This window comes from Chinchilla lanigera, unplaced genomic scaffold (genome assembly GCF_000276665.1).
Source record: "Chinchilla lanigera isolate Chin_1 unplaced genomic scaffold, ChiLan1.0 scaffold00024, whole genome shotgun sequence".
Classification (NCBI taxonomy): domain Eukaryota; kingdom Metazoa; phylum Chordata; class Mammalia; order Rodentia; family Chinchillidae; genus Chinchilla; species Chinchilla lanigera.
This window is the reverse complement of record NW_004955425.1, coordinates 26,484,169-26,506,154: the sequence shown is the minus strand read 5'-3', so window position 1 is coordinate 26,506,154 and position 21,986 is coordinate 26,484,169.

Here is a 21,986-nt window from a genome sequence, read left to right as displayed (position 1 = left end):
TGTTCTACATAAGATTGACTAAAAATATGGCAAATGTTTAAATTTTTAAAATTTTATCACAGTAAAAGGCACATTGCCATGACCACCCCTCCTAAGACTGCTCCACACTTTGCATACACTTATCCCATAGTTCTTACTACTTTCTGAAAACAGTCTGGACATCTTCTTTTGTGAATGTCTTTAGTTGTGCTGTCATGGCTGCCTAGATGTCCTGAATCTATTCAAAATTTAACTTCGGGGAAGAGCCAGAGGTCACACTGCCAGATCAGGTAAATAATGTGGGTGAGGATACACACTGTAATGTTTCTGTGAGCCTGCTTTCCATGGACAGCACTCTGCAGCAGTATCCACTGTACTCTTTATCACACCTTGTAAAGACACTTATGAAAGAGGACTTCCAGAACTGCTTCAGAAAGTGGCAAAAGTGATGGGATACATGTGTTTGAAGCAAGGGGGTAGAAGTATTTCTAGATAGATTAATGACAATGTGTCTTTTACTATAATAATTTCTTATACTTTCTTTTTCCCTCATTTATTTGAAAAAGATCTTCGTAATTCCTATTTATCTATCTTCTATTTTGCTCTATCCTTCTATCTGTCTGTCATTTATCTATCATTTCTTACATAAAAGAAACTATGCCATATTTAAGCTTGAGAGGTGAAAGAGGAAGGAGGGAAGGGAAGAGAAGCAGACTAAAAAGAAGAAGGGAATTGAAGGCGAAATGATAAAAATAGAGCTTTTGAAAATGGGAAGGGGATCAAGAGTTAAAGGGAGAGGGGAGGAAGGAGGGGATAAAAAAGAATTAAGACATGTTATGTACATGTACCAACTCCCCAAATATGTATTAATAAAACATTTCCATACTCGCTATATATTTCTATCACACCTTGTAAGTATTATATATTATTTTATTGGAGTATTGTGCACACACAAGGTGCACATATCCGAAGTACATAAATATATTACATATTACGTGTATTATGTAAATTTAAACACACACAAGTGCATATATTTTAAGTATGCAGCATGAGGGCTTTTCTTAACAAATTGAGCATACTCCTGTTAATCAGTGCCCAAACTGAGAAATAGGCATTAGTAATACCCCAGAGGCCCATTTTTACTCCCCATCCACAAAGATGACTGTCTGGACTTCTAGCATCATAGGTTGGTTTGGGCTGTTCATGCACTTTTAAAGTACCATGCAAGTATAAACAAGTAAGCTAATTCATATGTGCTCTTATATCTGATTTTCCTACTCAGTATCATATTTGTGAGATCTACCCAGAATCCTGAAAATAAATCTTATTCTCATTACTGCCAAATATTCCACTGTGTAGAAATACAAATGATCTGTTCTTCAGTTGGTGCACATTGGGGTTTCCAGTTAGGGTCTACTAGGTGCAGACATATGGCTAAATTTAAAAACATCTTTTGTATAGCATCACCCAGGTGCAGAGCAGCTAGCACTCAGGAGTGACCACCTCCTTGGCTCATCTAAACTTAGCTGGGGATCTCCCAGAATGTGTGGAGTTAGGTAAAGTTCATTGGCCCTGGGAAGCCTATAGTTCTGGTTATGTCAGGTTGCTGCCATCTACATTAACAGGCCTTGGTGGGAGAAATGTGAGTCATGCTCTGAGATGCTACCATAAAATCAGGGCAGCCTAGTGTTCATTAGAGGCCAAGAAGGGTCTCTGCCCCCAAGGGAAAAACCGGGCTACAACCAGAAGTCTTTGAGACAATTGAGAACATTATAATTAATGACCCAGATCATTCAAATTTCTCTGCACAGTTGGAATGAGTGGACCTGGGGGACTGCAACCACAAAATCAGTGTTCTCTATGGTAAACACTTCAAGAAAGACTTGAGTATGGGCAACCTGGCATGACCAGCATTTGAAACTGCACACTTTAATTTACAGCACAGTTTATGAAGGGAGAACTACATAAAGGGCATTCTGAAGATCATCATCCAGTTATATACTCAACCATGCACAGAAACGTACAATGAAGTCAGTTGAGCCGGAGAATCTGATAACATCAGAGCTGTGGAACAGCACTAGAGAGGGAGACCCAGGAAGCTCATGCCTACCAGAGCCATATACCTCCCTGTCTGAAACAGAACTGCATGCTTCAAATGATGGGGCCATTTCCGACTTGTGATGGTTCAACTTCCAAGTGCTCAACTTTACTAGGGTGTAAAGGTGATACATAATCAGGAGAAACCACGCTTGGAATTCTGCACCTTGCCTTTGCCCCAGGCTAATGTTATGCCTTTAACTCCTCTTCAGATGCTGGCCAGCAGCAGTGAGCCACAATGCAGGTCAGCTGGACATCGCTAGGGAAAACCAGAGACCCTCCATGGCATAGTGCATCCTTACGCTGTAATGTTCAGTGTTAGGTACATTGATTACTTATATTTCAATGCATCCTGCGTTTATTGAGACAGAACCTTATTGATGTCTTCAACTGATAATGGATCTATCTGGACACACCCCGTCTACCAGAAGGTATGGAGCCTTTGTACGCAATTTAATAAATTGGCTGTTTTTCTTTCCTGCTATCCTCACCTAGTTTTCTAAAAATAGTAAAAAACATAACATTTTTCTGGTCTGGCAGCATGAAAAGTTTGCTTTCTAACTTTTAATTTGCACATGACCACTGTACCAAAATTGCACAGTCAATAATATATAAAAAGAAAAATAAAAACACCCACAGTCCTGTCACCCACAGTTAGCCTCTATATTTTGGTATACTGAGTCTTTATTTTTAGCTCTATTTCTCTTTCTCCTCCTTTACTTGGCTATAATTAGGCTCATGCTGTATAACAGCAATTTAAATCTGCTTTACAACTTTTTTTTTTTTTGGTACCAGGGATCGAACTCAGGACCTTGCGCTTACCAGGAAGGGGCTTGTGCTGCTGAGCTATATCCCAGGCCCCTTTACAACTTTTATAGTGTGAAAATGTTCAAATATTTTAAGTAGAGTTCATCCTGGTGCACACCTGGTGCACTCGGAAGGCTGAGGCAGGAGGATTGCTGCAAGTTTGAGGCCAGCCTGGGCAATACAGTAAGTTCAAGATCAGCCCAAACTTCATAGTGAGACCCTGTTTTAAAAAACAAAAAAAATAGACTTCAAAAGTATTACTTTCACCTAATAATGTACCACACGAGTGTGTCAAATTTATTTAACTTCCCTCCACTCCATTTTAGAAGTACTGTAATTGTTATCTACCCTGCTTCATACTTTGTTGGATGCAACTTCATCAGTTAGATTCTACCAATTCCAAATTATAATTGAAACATACACAAATTATCCCCAGTAGTTAGGATAGGAAGTAGGTGTACACTCTCTTTCTCTGAGAGATGCAACACTGTAATGCATGGTTTTCCCTTTAGCAAACGTGTCTGTCCGGCACTGCGGTAGGAACCCATTTAGTGCAGTTGTAGTTGTCTGTTGAAAGGCACTGAACTTGCTACCAGCTCTCCTCCCAGTAGGAGTGCAGGGGCTTGGACTCCTTAGAAGCTGAGCACAGTGCCTCAGATCTCCTTGTCACAACCAAGCCTGTGTGCCCCTCAGAGAGGAAGCCAAATGCTTCCGGTGTGCTATTGTCAACGTGGGTTAACTGTAAGCAGACTAAATCCATTAGCAACAGTGATGCTGCAATGTGATCCTGTGATCTCTCCCCAAGCCAAGTGCTCCTTGCACCCCACATCCAAGAGAGCTACTTTCTCCCTAATCCCACAGACCAAAGATATGAAACTGATCCCCTGATTAACAGAGGTTCCAAGACTCACAAGCAGCTTGTCGGAGTCAGCAGCCACCAGGAGAGAGGAAGAAAACTGACCTGCCAAGGTGGACAAGAAAAGGACACTGACCCAGCTCAGGGCGCCCAGCTCACATCTTCTCTGTGGATGCCACAGAGTCAGGGTGAAGTGTAGTTGACCCCCACGAGTCTATGCAATGTGTCATAGACTTTCAGTTACTTCAGAGACACAGCGGTCCCCAGGGCAGGAAATAGTTCATTTAGCACACACCTGCACACACATCCCAGACTGCAGCTTCTGCTCGCAAAGATGCGCCCCTCGCCTTCAGACAGGCAAAATACAGAAGGAGCCCGACTGCTCTTTCTAGCAGATGGTCACAGGATCGCAAGGGCATATGTGCTTTCTTTGGGGCCACATCACTTCTGCTCTGGGCTACTTTTACCCTCTCTCCGGTTTCCTTTGCTCCACTGGGCTGGGCCTCCCCTCGCCCTCCTGGCAGGATTGCTGGTGCTTGTGCAGGAACGATCCTGCCACCTGGAGTCACCTCTGCAGCTTTCCCCTTTGTTTCATTTTGGTTCACAGCAGGGCATCACAATTTTCTTACTTTGTGTTAATAAAAATTAAGCAATCAATTCCCTTCCCCTCCATTACACCTAATTCCCTCCATAACTCAATTATTATTGCAACTCTGGCAAGCTCTTTCCAAGACAGATGGCAGGGAAGACATGTTGCCAAAATAAAAGGCATTGTGTGCGGAGGAATATTGTTTACATGGGGGTGAAGGCGCTTTCCTTCCAGGGAGAGATCGTCTTTTTCTAAAATCAAATTCATGTAGTTCTAATAATGTAATAAGTGTATGCAAGTACTGCCAAGGCTAATACGAGCACATGTAACAAACTATAGCAACCACTAAAATTTATATACGCACACATTTATATATGTGTGTGTGTGTATAGTAAAGCCTTGTTTTGTGAGCATCGTCTGTCCCAAAAAACATGCTTGTCATCCAAGGCACTTGTATGTCAAAGTGAATTTCCCCATTTGAAGTAATGAAAACTCAGATAATTCATTCCACAAGCCAAAAAATATTCATGTAAAATGATGACAGTACTGTAATATAGTACAAAATAATAAAGAAAATACAAAGTATAAAGAAAATAAACAAATAACCTGAATTTACCTTTGAAAGCCTTCATGGCTGGTATGAGGGAGACAAGAGAGAGGAGAGTTGTTGTGTAAGATGACTTTCACTATCACCTAACAGAATCACCACTGTTGGCTCAATGGGGTCTTTTTCTTTTCATGCGACTTTAACAAAAAACCTACCCAATGATACTCACTTTTGCCTCCTTCTGAGGATTTCATGGAAATGAGACACTGCACTGTTGTTAAACACATTCATCACTTGGACTGCTGCAGCCTTATTTGGGTGGTGCTTTTCTATAAAATTTTGTTCTATTGCCCACATTTTACACATCTTCCTAATCTCACCTGTAGTAGAGATATTTTTCCTTTTTTTTTTTCTTCTTTTGTGTATGTGAGAGAGAGGGAGGAAGAGAGACAGAGGGAGAAAATAACCATTGGCTCATGCAATCGTGTGACATTTGGCCTCACGCACTACTGCTCATATTGCAAGACATTGCTCGTTTATCAGGTTATTGCTTGCTTTGCAGAACACCCGCAGAGCAAGGTATTCATGATCCAATCAGAAGTTTTACTCTCTATGTTCCTTTTTTGAGGTTTGAGAGAGGTTAAGACAAACTTATAATGTAACTTTTTATTTCGAGCTCTTTTTTTTTGAGTTGTAACACATCTAATCAGGTATGCAAATGTGTTTTAGGCTCCATGTATTATTTGTCATAGTGCAGAGAAAACCTGGTAAATTAGATCATGGTCCTTTGTAATGATCCTGGGGAAGACTCAGTCTAGCCAAGAATGACAAAAGGGTCCCAGCTCAAGTGCAAACTTGAATCACTTAATTGATTGACAATGACCATCTATGCTGGGTAGGCAGGAGATGAGAAGATATAATATAGGTACAAATTCCCTATGATGAATGTGATCATTATGTATATCTAAAATGTACTAATAAAATTAATTTCTAAAAAAAGAACCAGCATCCTTTGTAAAAGTCAATACTCCAAGGGATGGCCAGAAAGAGCAGAAGGGTACCATTCCCAAGTGGTGTCCTGTCTAGAGGCAGGGCCCACAGACGTTCCGCTGGCTATTTCTCTACCCTATTGAGTGGGCCCATACAACAGAGAGGCTATTTCTACAAGAAAGCTGTAAATTCTTATTTTATAATACTCTCATTTTTAATATTTTCTGCTCAGTTTCTGAGACCGCCTCTACCTCACCCTATCCCCACCTTCCTGGATCACTGCATTTAGCAGTTTGGTCCTTATGGAAATCAGAAGAGCCCCTGAACTCCAGATCCCAGAATCAAGACTTCCCAGTACAGAGGTTTGATCCCATTCATCGGTGCCCCATTCATTCCCAGAGTAGATGTGAATGTACTGGGACTCAGGAGACTGGAGCGTCTGGCCAGGATTTCCCTTCTCCTTCTAAAATAACTCGGTAAATTTACATGTAAGTGTAAAACTGATATGTTTCCTATGTACAATACTTTTACAAAACTTTGATAATGGCAAGAAAATAGATTCATTGTTGAAAACCCAAAAATATAGATACAAAAAATAGGATAAAAATCACCCATAATTCTACTCCATGGAGACAATAGCCATTAATATTGTATTGGATACTTTGGGGTATTTTTAGTGTAATATACTCTTAATATGCAATCAGCAATATATATAATCTGGCTTTTTCCTACAGTAGCATATTATTAATACAGTTTGCATTTCATCAAATATACTTAGCATTGTTTTTAATGGTTACAAAGTACTGTCTTACATAGATATACCATAATTTACTTTAACCAGTTTCCTAGGATTTATATTTAGCAGATTTTTGAAGGTTAACATATTCAAGATGGGGCCATGACTCATGTCTCACTGCTGGGCTGCTCTGAACCTGTGTACATGCATGACTGTCACATTGGGTAACATGGGGCAGTCCCATAGGATGGTACAAGCCTCTCAATGGGACAGTCATACATGGTTTGAGCTGGGAAACATGTTAAGTGATTATATGACTACAATGGATTTTTTTATGGTTAAGAGTTTGAGTATCTCACAATTGTTACCTTAGGACAAATTACTAAAGGTAAAGTTGCTGAGTTGGAAAGATTATTTCAAGTCCTGCAAATTTTGATAGTGCTTACCAAACTGATTTCCTGGAAAGCTACATGACACTTTGTAAATTACGATATCTTTAAGGCTGCATAATTTGATATTTATGCTCAGTATCAACCTTCCATTTACATTGAGTTTTTTGCATGGTCCTTTCAGCTACACAGCCAGAGTCCTGGCCCTAAGAATAATCATGAGGTAGCACTCCCCACTTAGTGTACTGGTTTCCAAGGCTCATTAGTTATTTTAAAAATCATTCCTCATTTGTACACTATTCTCATACTTAGCATTACAAATCTATTGCCCTGGGCTTGCAATGGGGTTCAGATGTCTGTTCTCTTACAGCACTTTTCATAATTTATTTTTAAAATTTTGCTCCATATTCATCAAGCCAAATGTTGAGACAGTTTATCTGCCTGGCTCTTTGGGCCCTGCCATTGTTTGCATAGGGGCCCTGGTGTGTGAGGCAGGACTGGCTGCCACCCCAGCTCGAGGCGCATAATACAGGTAACGCAGCTTTGGCTCCACTCCCAAAACCTCAGCACACAGATGGCCGAGAACAAAAGGCCTGCATGGCCCACCACAGTTCATCTGTCCCCAGCCTGCCCGCAAGCCCTCCTGGGTCCACTCCCCCACCTCTTCTCACCGCCCTTTCCCCCCCCTGCCTCCCGCAAGCACCCTTGAGCTCTACAGCTCGTGGACTCACAAAAGGACATGCTCAAAACACCCCAAACGCTGGCCCAATATATGAAGCTGAAAAGGGAACACTTTAATATCACTGAGTCTTCTCACTGCCCTCCTGTGAATGTCAGGGAAATAAAGTCCATCTAGGTGCCAATGAATCCTCCCGATGGGGCGGTTGCTGTAGCAACCTCATTGAGATGAATTAAGCAGCAAACCATTCAGCAGAAGGTGCTGGCTCGGAAACCACTCTGCATGGTGCCCCACCTTCCTTTGAAACTAGATGGTTCTAGTTTCTGACTCAGAATCAATTTTGTATTTCTGTATTTCGGGCACAAACCTTTGTTAAAGTATTTGATTTATGGTAGAATTATATTTCATCTATATTTGGATTATATTTGATTTATGGTAGAATTAAAACTCAGGGAGGAGAAATAGAGTGGAGAATAGCTGGAAGACTGGAAAAATATGACAAATACAAAGAATGATTTTCTAAAGAAGGAAGAAGCTTAAATAGAATGAATTCATTGAAAGCCAGGTGCAGAGAACTAATGTAAATTCTGTGCCCTGAAAAACAAAAAATCAGCTCTATCTAATGTGGGGCTGGTTTTAAATAAACCTCATGCTATTATTAATCTAATCCCTGCTTTGTAAGCCATGACATTTAACCAGGTAATTAAATAATAATTGAATAAATCTGCGAGGCATAGAAACCGACTGAAAGGCACATTCCCCTGAGACAGTCTTTAATCAAATATTGACTTATTCCTCAATATTAATGATGGAAACTTAATGTTATATTTTATATTTACATACTAACATTATTTGAAAGGCCCTTTGTAATTTACAAGTTCTCGGGTTACACATGTGACTGGAATTAAAAACACGGAAGAAAACTTCAAAGGCTGGGGAGTGTGCACGAATGGAAGGTGTGGGAGCTAGCCTCCTCCACAGTTCTGCTGCTGCTGGAGGCTTTTACCTATTAGGGTCTCCATCTCATACCTCATACTATAAAAATCTTAACTTTTTTTATTCCACTTTGGGCAGAAGTGGAGCTCCATTTTTCAAGCAAGTCTCTTCGTTTTGGTTGCTCACTGAGCATGCCAGCTAGAGAAGGGTGTGCTGCGGCGTGCTGGGAATGGCTAATAACTTGCTTCTCAAAATGGAAATGGTACGCACATGCATAGGTACCTACACTTTTACTCCATTTAACCAATATAAAGGATGTAACACACTACTTAAGAGTAACCACTTACCAGTCCAATTATTTACATGTAGGATGACCAAAACTTGCAAATATTTTGTTAACTTTTATAAGATAATACAACAAGAAATATAAAACCAATTTTATGCAGTTCATTCAGTACAAGAATGGACTGGTTGGAATCCCACCTAGCCGAGTGACTCTCAGGGCAGTCAATATGTAAGGAAACGCACTGCCTAAGTGGACGCTCGAGGTGAACTGTTAAGTGAATCATAAGATATAGGACTCTTTCTCACTTTCACATAGTCAATTTACGCATACAAAATGCCTTCTGGGTTTTGCTACACTTTTATATCTATAGTCAACCCACAATTTCTTATAACTGGCAAATGTAGCTCCTCCATGAGTGTTGCTGGTGTTATCATTTATGTGGAGTAGAATGAAAATAATACAGCAAAAACACATCGGAACTTCTCTCTGGTAAGAGATGCAAGTGACGCCTCTGTTGAATTGGATTACGGCTCTATAACGTTGGAAGAACATTCTGTCAATGCTTTCTGCCATCCACAGCATGATGGCTCTGGATGCAACATACTTCTAAAAATTTAATTTGCATTCTTAATATTTTCATCATATTCTTAAGAACCAATAAAGCAATAAATTAAGCCACGATATATAGAGTTTGCAGTGTCCACACTTATTCTGGCAGATTGAAGCTACCAACAGCAATTCCATTAAACACTGTGTGTAATTAACTTCAAGAACACAGATACTGGCCAGGCATGGTGGTGCAGGCCTGTCATCCCAGCACTGGGGATGCTGAGGCAGGGGGATTACTGTGTGCAAGCCTCAGCTACACAGTGAGTTCAAGTCAACCTGAACTACATAGTGAGATCCTGTCTCAAAAACCCAAAATAAATAAACTAATTAAAAGAACACAGATAATAGCAAAATGTAGTGAAATAATGAGATTAATTTTGAGTATTTATTATCTTTGCTTCTACTATAACTTAATGAAGAATTTAATTTTACTAATTGCTGTATTTGATATTCAGCTTGAAAATTTCTGAAAACTTAACCACCAACTTTAGAACTGGCTGTGTCACACCAGGGCACCCTGAGCTTTCTGCATTCAGCTGACCAGCCTGGGTCTCGGGCTGTACCGGTGCTGGTCACATGGTTGGTAATCTCTGCCACGGCTCACTCTGGTGTCCTCCATCAATCAAGCACACCAATTGCAGTGACCACATTCCCTCTTGAATGCCCAGCCAGCCTCCAGGCTTGGGGGCCTCGGGTCACCTCTCAGCCATTTCCTACTGTGTACCCAGCTCTACCCTGTGTCTCCAAAGCCTGCAAACAGGGAGCACACCAGTCCTGTCCGCCCCGCCCTGCTCTGTCCTGCTCTCTGTCCAACACTTAAGTCTTTCCAAGTTTCTTCCAACTGGCCGTGTCAGCTCTTTTCACTCACCAACTAGGGAATTAAACATAATTTGTAGTTGCTTCTGCTGTTTGTTTTAATTCTCAGTGCTATGCCTTGAAGCAGAATAGTACCTGACATTCTCTCTGCTCCTCCTGAAGCATCCTTTCCCTTGCTAGGGAGCACTGAGTATCACAGAGCCCCCAGCTTCATTTTCAGTCGAGGATGTGCTGCTTGGCCACACCCAGGCGGTGCAGTGCAACCAGCTCAGCCTTCTCCTAGGTGTACAATTCAGTGATGTGCACCGACTCCCTACATGGGTACCCACTCGAGCAAAAGAAAGTGGCAGAAAACTAATTTCCTTATATTAGGCTAAACCCTTGCAGTTACAAATAATTACCAGATTAAGGGACAAACAAAAGGGATGCATTGGTCCATATTCAGATGTCCAGGAGCGAAGTTGGATCCACACCTGCTGGACCCAGGGATTCAAATGAGAAGGATGTACTATGACTTGTCTCTCTCCTCTAGCTCTCTGTCCCTCCCATCTTTGGCCTCAGTGCTTTCTCCTGGAAATAAGTTTTCCCTTGGGGCCAAAGAAGGAGCCTAAACAGCAACCTCAGGCTAACGGGGTCACACTCAGAAGCCCCAGGGGAGAGGGTGCATCTATCCTCCCATGCAGAGCAATCCAAGAAGGCCCCACACTGGCGCTGTGTGATTCTGGACCCCGCTAGACTCTCCCCTGTGCTAGAATGGCTCAGCTGCTAGCTTCCCTCTTTCCACCTCCCTCTAGCACACTCACCCTAAAAGCCAGTACTTTCTTTTGCTCTCCGTAATTAACTCAGGAGATTTTACCTAGCATCTGTTCTATGCCCAGAACTATTTCAGGTACAGCGACTTTGGCATCAGACCAAGTATTTGCCCTCGTGGAGCTGACATTCTAGCAGGTAATGCTCACTCAAATTTTCGGGTTTTCTCTCTTTTCTTGGTCCTCTTCTTATTTTCTAAATCAGTGAAATAAATGCCATCATATTTACAACATGAACACATAAGCTCTGATCAAGGGCATAAGGGTCTTTATGACTCATTTCATAAAGTTTGTGCTTGCACTATGTGATATAAATTTTAGGTGTTTGAAACTCTTCTTGGTTGCTTCTAGTTTTGGGGTTTTGTTTGTTTGTTTGTTTTTGGTCTTTTTGAGACAGGGTCTTGCTATGCAGTTCAGGCTGGACTTGAGCTCATGTTATAGCCCAGGCTGGTCTCAAACTTGCAATGATCCTCCTGCCTCAGCCTTCAGTGAGTACTGGGTACACACTGGGTACTGTGTCTCAGTGATGGAAAGCTAACACATCAACTATGCCTATGCTTGATCATAAGTGTACCTCTGACATTGTTTCATCTTGGGGAGTAGCCTGGTAGCTGCTCAGTCCCTGCACATCCCATACCTGGACCAGGGTGGCTTGCCAACCTGCCCCCTGAAAACTGCTTTCCTTTGCTGACTTGGTCACTGATTTTTTTCCCTTATTTGTGTAATTTTCTTATGTGTTTAAATTTGGCTAAAAGGGGGAAAAATAGCCTATAGTTAATCCAAGTTATCATGCTATATGCATGGGAGACAGAAAACTTGGATCTTTCTCCAGCATTACTAACTGTCAAGAATTGTCCTCCATGGAGAGAAACTAGGACAAGATTTTCCATAGAAGGACTCCAACCAGGGAAATCTGGAGGTGCTTCAATTTTTGAGAAATGTTCTTTAGTTCTCCAGACACCTGCCAGCTCCATACCCATGGAAGACATTCAACTTATAATTTTTAAGAAGGCATTATTGACTTCAGACAGAAGCTAGAACTCAGTCCAAAGATCCATAAATGAGAAGAATTTTTAAAAAGTAATTCAAAAGTAAAGAAGCCCATATACTCGTAGTTCTATACTCCAAAAGTAAAGGCTCCTGAAAATAGTTTTGGAACTACACACAGCATCTGCTTATTTCTCCAAATCGTTTACTTGGGTTTTAAAATGGCCAGTCTTTCCTATCTCACCAAATAAGCAGTTTCATTTTATAGTGTGAGATTTGAAGCTTTAATGATAGAAAGGCAAGTTGAGGGAAGAGGACCACAGAATCCTAGTCTCCTCTCTGCACATCAGAACTGCAGAGAGGCACTTACCAGCTCACTTAAGAGAGATGCAAAGGCCCTCTAGGTAATTCCTGAATCTGTAAGACTGCTTGATAGTGCAACATAGGAGGCTTTTGCATGAGAGTTCAGGAAAAGTAGAGGCCCTGCTTCTCTGCAGGCACAATTAAACTCCAAAGACAAATGCTAGTTCTGAAAGAGGGTAGTCGATCTCTTTTCTGAACCTACCCTACATTGACTGTTAGAGAAAGGGCCTCCCCTCAACTGCCAGTTCTATCAGTCTGAGTTGGGTCCTGCCTCCTTTGAGCAGGAGGAGGTTACCTGAAGTTCTCTGAGGCCCAAGGTGACGTCATGGAGATGGACATGGATCCCTGCCTGTCCAGTGGTAGCATAGAAGTCAGGGTGAGACCGGAAAATCTTTGCTCTTGTATTTGAACTTTGGGATTATCAGTGAACTTGAAGGCTCAAGGTAAAAATTTCCATTTGAGTGTCACTCTATACTGCACCCGCTAGCTGCCACCTCTGCAACTTTAGAGGAGAGTGAAGATGGAAATGTTGCTGAAGATGATAAAGAACTTTCACTGAGGAGAGGAAGTGCCGCAAGAGAGTGATAACACGCTTGAGCAAAATGTCAGCTCACCTGCCAGAGCCTTGTTCAACTGTCCACTTACACACTCATGGGTGGAAGAGCCGAGGGACTTGGTGTGCTCAGAATTTAGGCATGGAGAGGCCAGACAGGATTTAGCTGACAGGGAGGATGATGGTCACATTCACAGACACAGGTACAGAAGGACATATACCTCCAGGGAGCATGGCGAGCATTTGACATGCAGATCAAATGTCTCCAGGGACAATCAGTAAAAAGATCATGGAAAAAAGCTGTGACTCAACATCATGTTTCTACCTATCCCTATCAGTTCTACAAAGTGGAATCCATGCTCCCAGCACCTATTTGTGGAACATTTCTACTCACCACAGACTTGGCCTAGAGCCCTGTGGTCCACTGGTGGCACCTCTAGTGCATAAGAAATGTACATCCAAGGAAGGAATGAATGAGAGAGAGGGTCACATGGAAGTGACACAGAGAATATGGACTTTGGAATCTAAAATAGAGCCACATATAAGCTTGTAGTTCAAAAATCTCAACCCTCCAAGCCTCATCTAAACCAAAAAGTAGAAGGAGCCAATGCTCAGGCTCGTTATGAAAGTTAAATGAAATGGTGCATCTGAAGCACCCAGCATGATGCCCACCTTGCTTGGAACTTGACCAGTGCTAAGGCCCCATCATGGTTTCATGTGTCCCTGGATGCATCTTTTCCTCTTACCATGTCCTTGGGCAGCTCTGGAGGAAACTTTCTAGGTGGTATTCAGACCTTCTGGCTAACCAAATGAAATCTTAAGGTTTTCTAGACTTATTATGAATACAACAAAGACGTATTTTAAAAATTTCCCATTGCTCTAAACAAATAATATTTGTCAAATTGCAATTTTCTATTTCTACAAATAATTGAGCCCTCTCAGCCTTTGTTTAAAAAAGCTTATGATGCTTTTCTTGTCAGGGGTATTATTTTCTTTTGCAATTCTATACCAAGCTCTTCTTCATAGAAGGTCAAAGCATATTATTATCATGTTCATACAAACAAGCATCCTTTTCCTGATATAGGTTGGAACATAGTTTTTCTAAGACATAGTATTCTTATGTAGAGTACTAATAAATTACACATTTATAAATTCTGATGTGGTCCAGAAGAAACTTGAGTTAATGTCCATTCTTAGAAAAGAAGTTAATTGTGTTTATATTTATATTACAAATTAGTATTGATAGCTGCTTCAATTTTACAGTTATTCTTGCTTCAGAATATCTTGACCTTCACATATATATGTTAATTGTATCTCTCGTTTTCCTAGCAGAAGTTAGGACTCTCTATGATTTCATATAATATGTACTTTTAGAAAAATACAATAACCATGGAAGCTAACAGAAGATTCATAATAGCACGGAAAACTACACTTTCATCATTGGATTTTTAAGTGATTTTCTTTCTCTTCCAAGCATATTTTGCTTCTAAGCACAAGATGGATGCTAAAATCTTTTACATACTATCTTACCGTATCAGTTCTCACACCACAATTCAAAAGTCTCAACCGTCCATAAATGGAATCTCTAACATCATCACCATTTTCTGCTCATGATTCTCATAGTGTGTCCTCACAGTGATGCTTCTGAAGTCAGATCATTTGGCAATAGTTTGGAAATGTTTATCCTGAGAATAAAGTGGAAAAAATTTTTTACTGGGTAATCTTCAGCTTTACTTGAGTACTAGTTGAGCCTAATCCTGATTCCAAATCAAAGTCCTACATGACTCTAGAATAAGCTTTCTGGAACAAATAAATTAGATTGTTATCAGGGTGATAGTATAAACAAAGCTTTATAAAGCTAAATCTGAAAGCTCTTTGGCCATGAGCTAGGAAAATAGATCCTGGGTTGGTATACAGACAAGGTCCTCTATTATTGTTTAGAACATACATTAAGGCACTCCTTGATTTATGGCTATGCTTTCGAGGTCAGAAGTCCAAACATCTATGGAAAACCTGTAATTAAGTGCAGTGACTTGGTACCATATGATGGATGTAATCATTGTTGGTGAGGGAGAAAAGCAGACCAAGAGCAGAGCAAGGTGTCAAACAAAAGCTTGCCTCAGAGTTTGAAAACATGTGATTTCCTAAAACATCTCCTAGTGGGGCATGTAACCATTACATGTAAGATAAAATGTGAGTCCCTAACTAAAACCAGCAAAGCTATCTGTGGTCCACCCTGACTTCACACTCTAAATTGAACTGTTGCTAGGCCTTCCAAGGCCAATGGGGCCAGGCAGAGACAAATGAGTCACATTCCACAAAATAGGCACTTACTCTTGCTAAGGAATGCAGGAAGGGTAATTTTCCTTAGGAGGCTGTGTCTGGAGCTCTAATCAGGAAGTTGAGAAGAACATAAAGATGAGTCGTTTGCTCTACTGCTGTATTTTTGATCATGATTTATAATTTATGTGTAGTGAAATGTGTTGTTATTAAATGTATAATACAGTCTATCTTTAAATTTCTTTTCTGCTGGTGCACCACACCCCATGGTTATTACAGGCTGTGCATTAGTCTGGGTCACCATCAGTTAGCCACCTGGGGAACTCAGACTGACGCCTTGTGCTCTGTAGTCATTGTGGGTCACGCATGAGTCCTGGGTGCCACCAGTCAGCCATCTGGGGAACTGGGACCTGTGCTCCACACCTCATGGACATTGTGGGTCATGCCTGAGGCCCTGGGCATCCTCAATCATCTGCCTAGGGAACTCAGACAGGTGCACCACATCCCGCTGACATTGTGGGTTTTGCCCAAGGCCCTGAAGAGACATGTATGCCCCATCAGCTGCCTGGGGACCCCAATCTGGCACCCCATATCCTACTGACATTGGAGGTCAGCCTGAAGCCCAAGTATCCTCAGTCAACTGCCTGGAGATCCTGGTCCTGAAGGCCAGCACCCCATTGCCATCTGGGCCCTCATCTGAGCCATGCATTCCATCAGTTGCCTGAGGATCTCAGACCTAGTGCAACACACTCTGCTGCCATCTCGGGGCAAGCCTGACACCCAGGAAATCTAGGGGCCCTAGACACCTTCCGATGAGCTACCCCAGAAGGGTGAGGACCAGCATTTCACCTCCAACATCCACAATGACAAGATGAAGGACTAACATGCATTCTCAGGACTCCTCCCCAACCAGATCAAGTCCAGGAGACATAGGAGAATTCAGATGTCATACACCTGAAATCTCTGAAATGATTGCAACTGAAGTAAAGAAACAACTCCCTAAGACCATAGAAGAAATCAGATCAGAAATAATCTCTCAGGTAAAAAATGAAATGCCAACAATAGTAAAAGAATTGCTCAGCACATCTAAAGAGGACATACACACAAAAAAATAGATGAACATAGAAAAATAATGGAAATGTTAAATGAACAATATAGGAAAGAACTAGAATGCATGAAACAGATCCATACAGATATCCAGGAAATCAAAACCTCCATCAAAAGCTGGAAAAACCACTTGAATGAAACCAAAGATAGACTTTCAGATCTTGAAGACAGCATGGCAGCTTAACAATCGTGAAAGGAAAGATCTCTTAAAACTTATAGAAACCAGGAAATAACAATTCAACAGCTGCAAGGTGATGCAAAGAGAAATAATTTAAAACTGATAGGCATCAATGAAACAGCAGGAGTCAACACAAATGACATAAGAAAATTATTTGCAGAAGTAATAGCAAAAAATTTCCCAAGTACGAAAAAAGAATCTGCCGTACAGTAAATGAGGCACACAGAACTCCAACAAGCCATAATGAAAATAAAACTACACACAGACATATAATAATCAAGATTCCAGAAATCCAGCAAAAGGATAGAATATTAAAGTCTGCTAGAGAAAAGAAACAGATCACCTATAAAGGAAGGTCCATCAGAATCATGGTAGATTTCTCAACACAAATCATCAAATCAAGATGGGCTTGGAGTGAAGTATTTCAGGTCCTAAAACAAAACAACTTCCAACTCAGACTGTTGTGTTCTGCAAAACTATCCTTCAAATTTAGCAGAGAAATAAAACACTTCCACAACAAAGTACAACTGAAGAACTTCATGAGTGTTAAACCAACCCTACAAAGAGTACTAAAAAAATTCTAGAAAGAGATAAAAATGACCACAATTCCAAGAAAAACAATAGAAAGGAGCCACCTCACAAAGAAAGCAATTAAACGGAGAATAAAACTGAACCAACAGCAAGTAAATAACATGACAAAGACAAGCCAACACATAACAGTTATAACTTTTAATGTAAACGGCCTCAATTCACCAATGAAAAGAAGCAGACTGGCAGAGTGGATGAAGAAACAAAACCCAACAATATTCTACAAGAAACACATTTAACTCAAAAGGAAATTCATAGATGGAAAGTCAAAGGTAGGAAAATAGTTCTCCATGCAACAGGAACCCAGAAAAAGGAGGGGTAAACTATTGTGATTGCAGACAATGTGAACTTCAAACCAAGAACAATCAAAAGAGACAAAGAAGGTCATTACATATTTGTTAGGGGAAAACCTCAAGAGGAAGAGATAACAATGATAAATATGTATGCATCCAATATGGGAGCACCCAACCATATAAGACAAACTTTAATAGACATGAAAAACCAAATAACAAATAACACTATTGTAATGGGGGACTTTAGCACTCCACTGACACAAAGAGATAGATCAACTGGATAAAAAATCAGCAAAGCAAAAACAGAACTGAACAAAGCTTGTGAATAAAGTGGACTTAGTAGATGTTTTTGCACAGTCTTCTCAGCTGCACTTGAGACATTCTCTAAAATAGACCACATACTGGCCCATAGAACATGCTTAAGTAAATGCAAAGGAATTGAAATTATCCCATGCATACTATCTGACCATAGTGCAGTGAAATTAGAAATTAATGACAAAAGGAACTGCAAAAACTCCATGAACACATGGATGTTAAGTAACATCCTCCTGAAGAACCAATAGGTCACAGATGAAATTAAAGAAGAAATTAAACAGTATCTACAAACAAATGAAAATATACATACAACATGATGGTATCTGTGGGATGCATTGAAAGCAGTCTCAGAGAGAAGTTTATAGTGGTGAACTCACACATTAGGAAAACAGAAAGAGAACAAATAAATAGCCTCATGCTGTACCTCAAACTTTTAGAAAAAGAAAAACAAATCAAGCACAAAGCACAAAGAAGGGAGGAAATTATAAAGATCAGGGAGAAATTAATGCAACTGAGACAAAGAAAACACTACAGAGAATTAATGAATCAAAGAGTTGGTCCTTTCAAGAATAAAATTGATAAACCTCTAGCCAATCTTATCAAAAAAAAGGAAAGAAAAAACTCAGATTCATGCAATAAGAAATGAAAAAGGTGAAATCACTACAGATCCTATAGAAATTCAGAAGATCATTGATATGTACTTTGAAAATCTTTACTCCCATAGGATGAAAAACACAGATGAAATGAACAGATTCCTAGATAAGTATGAATTACCAAAGTTTAATCAAGAAGAAATTAAAATCCTGAATAATCCAATATCAATTATTGAAATTAAAAATGCAATTAAAAACCTACCAACAAAGAAAAGCTCAGGTTCTGATGGATTCACAGCTGAATTCTACAAGAAATTCAGAGAAGATTTAATGTCAATTCTCAACTCTTCAATGAAATTGAAAAGGAAGCAATTCTCTCTAACTCTTTTCTGGAGGCAGTATTATATCAATACCAAAATCAGAAAAGACCCACACAGGAAAGAGAACTACAGTCCATTCACCCTAGTGAAAATAGATGCAAAGATACTCAATAAAATATTAGCAAACAGAATTCAGCAAATCATCAAGAAGATTATACCCATGATTCAGTGGGATTTATCCCAGGGATGCAAGAATAGTTCAACATATGCAAATTAGTTAATGTAATACATCATATCAACAAAGCCAAAGACAAAAAACCACATGATCATCTCAATAGATGGAAAAAAAGCTTTTGGCAAAGTCCACACTCATTCATGATAAAAACTCTACAGAAAATAGGAATAGATGGTCTTTACTCAATCTGATCAAAGTCATCTATGACAAACCAATAGCCAACATCACATTAAATGGACAAAAACTGAAAGCTTTCACTTTAAAATCAGGAACAAGACAAGGATGCCCACTGTCACCACTCCTATTCAACATCATTCTAGAAACATTAGCCAGAGCAATTAGAAAAAAGAGAGATATAAAAGGAATAAGGATAGGAAAGGAAGAAGTAAATATATTATTATTCACAGATGACATGATACTCTACATGGAAGACCCCAAAAACTCCATCAAAAGACTCCTAGAATTAATCAACAAATTAAGTAGTATAGCTGGATACAAAGTCAACACTCAAAAATGAATAGCATTCCTATACCAAACAACAAACACACAGAGAGAGAAATTAAGGAAACCATACCTTTCACAATAGCATCCAAAAAACTGAAATACTTAGGAATCAATCTAACAAAAGAAGTGGAAGATCTTTACACTGAAAACTACAGTACTCTGAAAAATGAGATTGAAGAAGATTTTAGAAAATGGAAAGATATTCCCTTCTCATGGCTTGGAAAAACCAACATTGTGAAAATGGCCATTCTCTCAAAATTGTTGTACAGATTCAATGTAATCCCAACAAAAATAGCATTAGCATACCTCAGAGAAAACATTCCTAAAATTCATCTGGAACCAGAAGAGACCCAGAATAGCAAAAGCAATCCTGGGCAACACAGAAAAGTCAGGGGGCATCAAAATCCCTGACCTGAAATTATTCTACAAGTCCACTGAAATAAAATCAGCATGGTATTGGCAGGAAAACAGACCTGAGGATCAATGGAATAGACTGGATGGTGCAGCCACAATCACAAACACACTCAGCCAATTTATCTTTGACAAAGGGGCCAAACAAGTTCACTGGAAAAAGGATAGCCTCTTTAATAAATGGTGTTGGAAAAACTGGCTCTCCACATGCTGAAGACTGAAACTAGACCCATGTCTATCACCATGCACCAAACTCAAGTCAAAATGGATCAAAGATTTAAATATTAAGACAGAAGCACTTACTGTACTGGAAGAGAAAGTAGATAAAAATCTTGAAGACATAGGGGTAGGCAGAGAGTTCATGAACAAAAATCAAGCTGCATGGGAAATACTTCAAAGAATCAACAACTAGGATCTCATCTTATTGAAAAGTTTTTGCACATCTAAAGAAATCATCAACAGAGTAAAAAGAAAACCCACAAATTGGGAAAAATTGTAGCCGACTGTCCCTCAGACAAAGGACTTCTGTCTAGAACATATAAAGAACTAAAAAAAATCAGCCCCCTCCCACCAAGTTTAACGACCCAATCCAAAAATGGGCATCTGAGATGAATACACACTTCACAGATAAAGAAATATAAGTGGTAAATAAATACACGAAAAATTCAACATCATTAGTCATTCAAGAAATGCAAATTAAAACAACACTGAGATTCCATCTCATGCCAGAGAGAATGGCTATCATCAAGAAATCAACCAATAACAAATGCTGGAGAGGCTGTGGGGAAAAAGAACCCTTCTCCACTGTTGGTGGAAGTGTAGACTGGTGCAACCATTGTGGAGATTAGTCTGGAGATTCCTCAGTATACTAGGACTAGAGGTCCCATTCAACACAGCTATTTCCCTTTTGGGAATTTTTCCAGAAGAACTACAAACATCATACCACAGTGATATATGTGCACCCACATTTATAGCTGCTCAATTTGTAATAGCTAAATCGTGGAAGCAATCCAAATGCCCATCAACTGAGGAATAGATAAAAAAAGATGAAGTATTTTTACATAATGGAATATTACTCAGCTATAAAGAAAGATAAACTTGAGGCTTTCATAGGTAAATGAATGCAACTAGAGTCCATACTTATAAGCAAAGTAAATCAGACCTGCCTGTGTTGTCTCACTAGTGTAAGAACCTGAAAGAGTAAATGAAATCTGAAAGGTATAATAGATATTGTGAAAGGGAAAGAAACTGCTCAAAGGGAAGAAACAACTAGGATGAGGGAAAAGAGAAAATGAAAGAAGTGAATATGTGAAATATATAAATGAAATATACAAATGAAAAATATAAATGAAATAAGGGAATATATATATATGAATACACACACACACAGGGTAGCTGAGTTGTACTACTGACTGCTATTGCTTTATTGAAAGGAACAGTTAACGTATAATTGTTTGATCAATCATACATGCCTATTTTTGTTTAACTGAGTAACCAATCTGAAGACAACAATATGTAATACAACCATCATTTCTTATCACCTTGTATGAAATTCTGTATTGCTTCTATTGGGTGTTGTTTTGTTTATGTATGTTTGTTTGTTAATGTGTTTTCACTTTTATCTTTAAAATTGAAAATAAATGAAACAAATTTCTTTTTCTGTTTATTTCCTGCTATTATGTGGAAAGAAGACTGATTTCTGCATTTTTATTTTAGATCAGGAAATACTTTAGGATTTTCTATGTAAATAATGGCATCATTTCTAAGAGAGGGAGTTTTGCTTCTTTTCTAATGGATGTGCTTTTCATTTCTTTTGCATTGGCTAGGATCTGTAGTACAGTGCTGAAGAGAAGTCATGATGGAAGACATTGTTTTCTTGATCTGGATCCTAGAAGGGAGAGTTCAACACATGATTTTTATGTATAGTACTAATTCTAGATTTTTGGTAGATTCCTCTATAAGGAATAAGAGGCAATTTCCATCTACCTCTTATTTACTAATGTTTTTGAAAACAGTGTATATTTGTAAGTTGTAAAGTGGATGTTAGCAATTTCAAGTTATAAAACATGTATTCATTTGATTTTAAAACAAAAGCAAGATGACAGATTCTACATATGAGAATTTTTAGCATTAC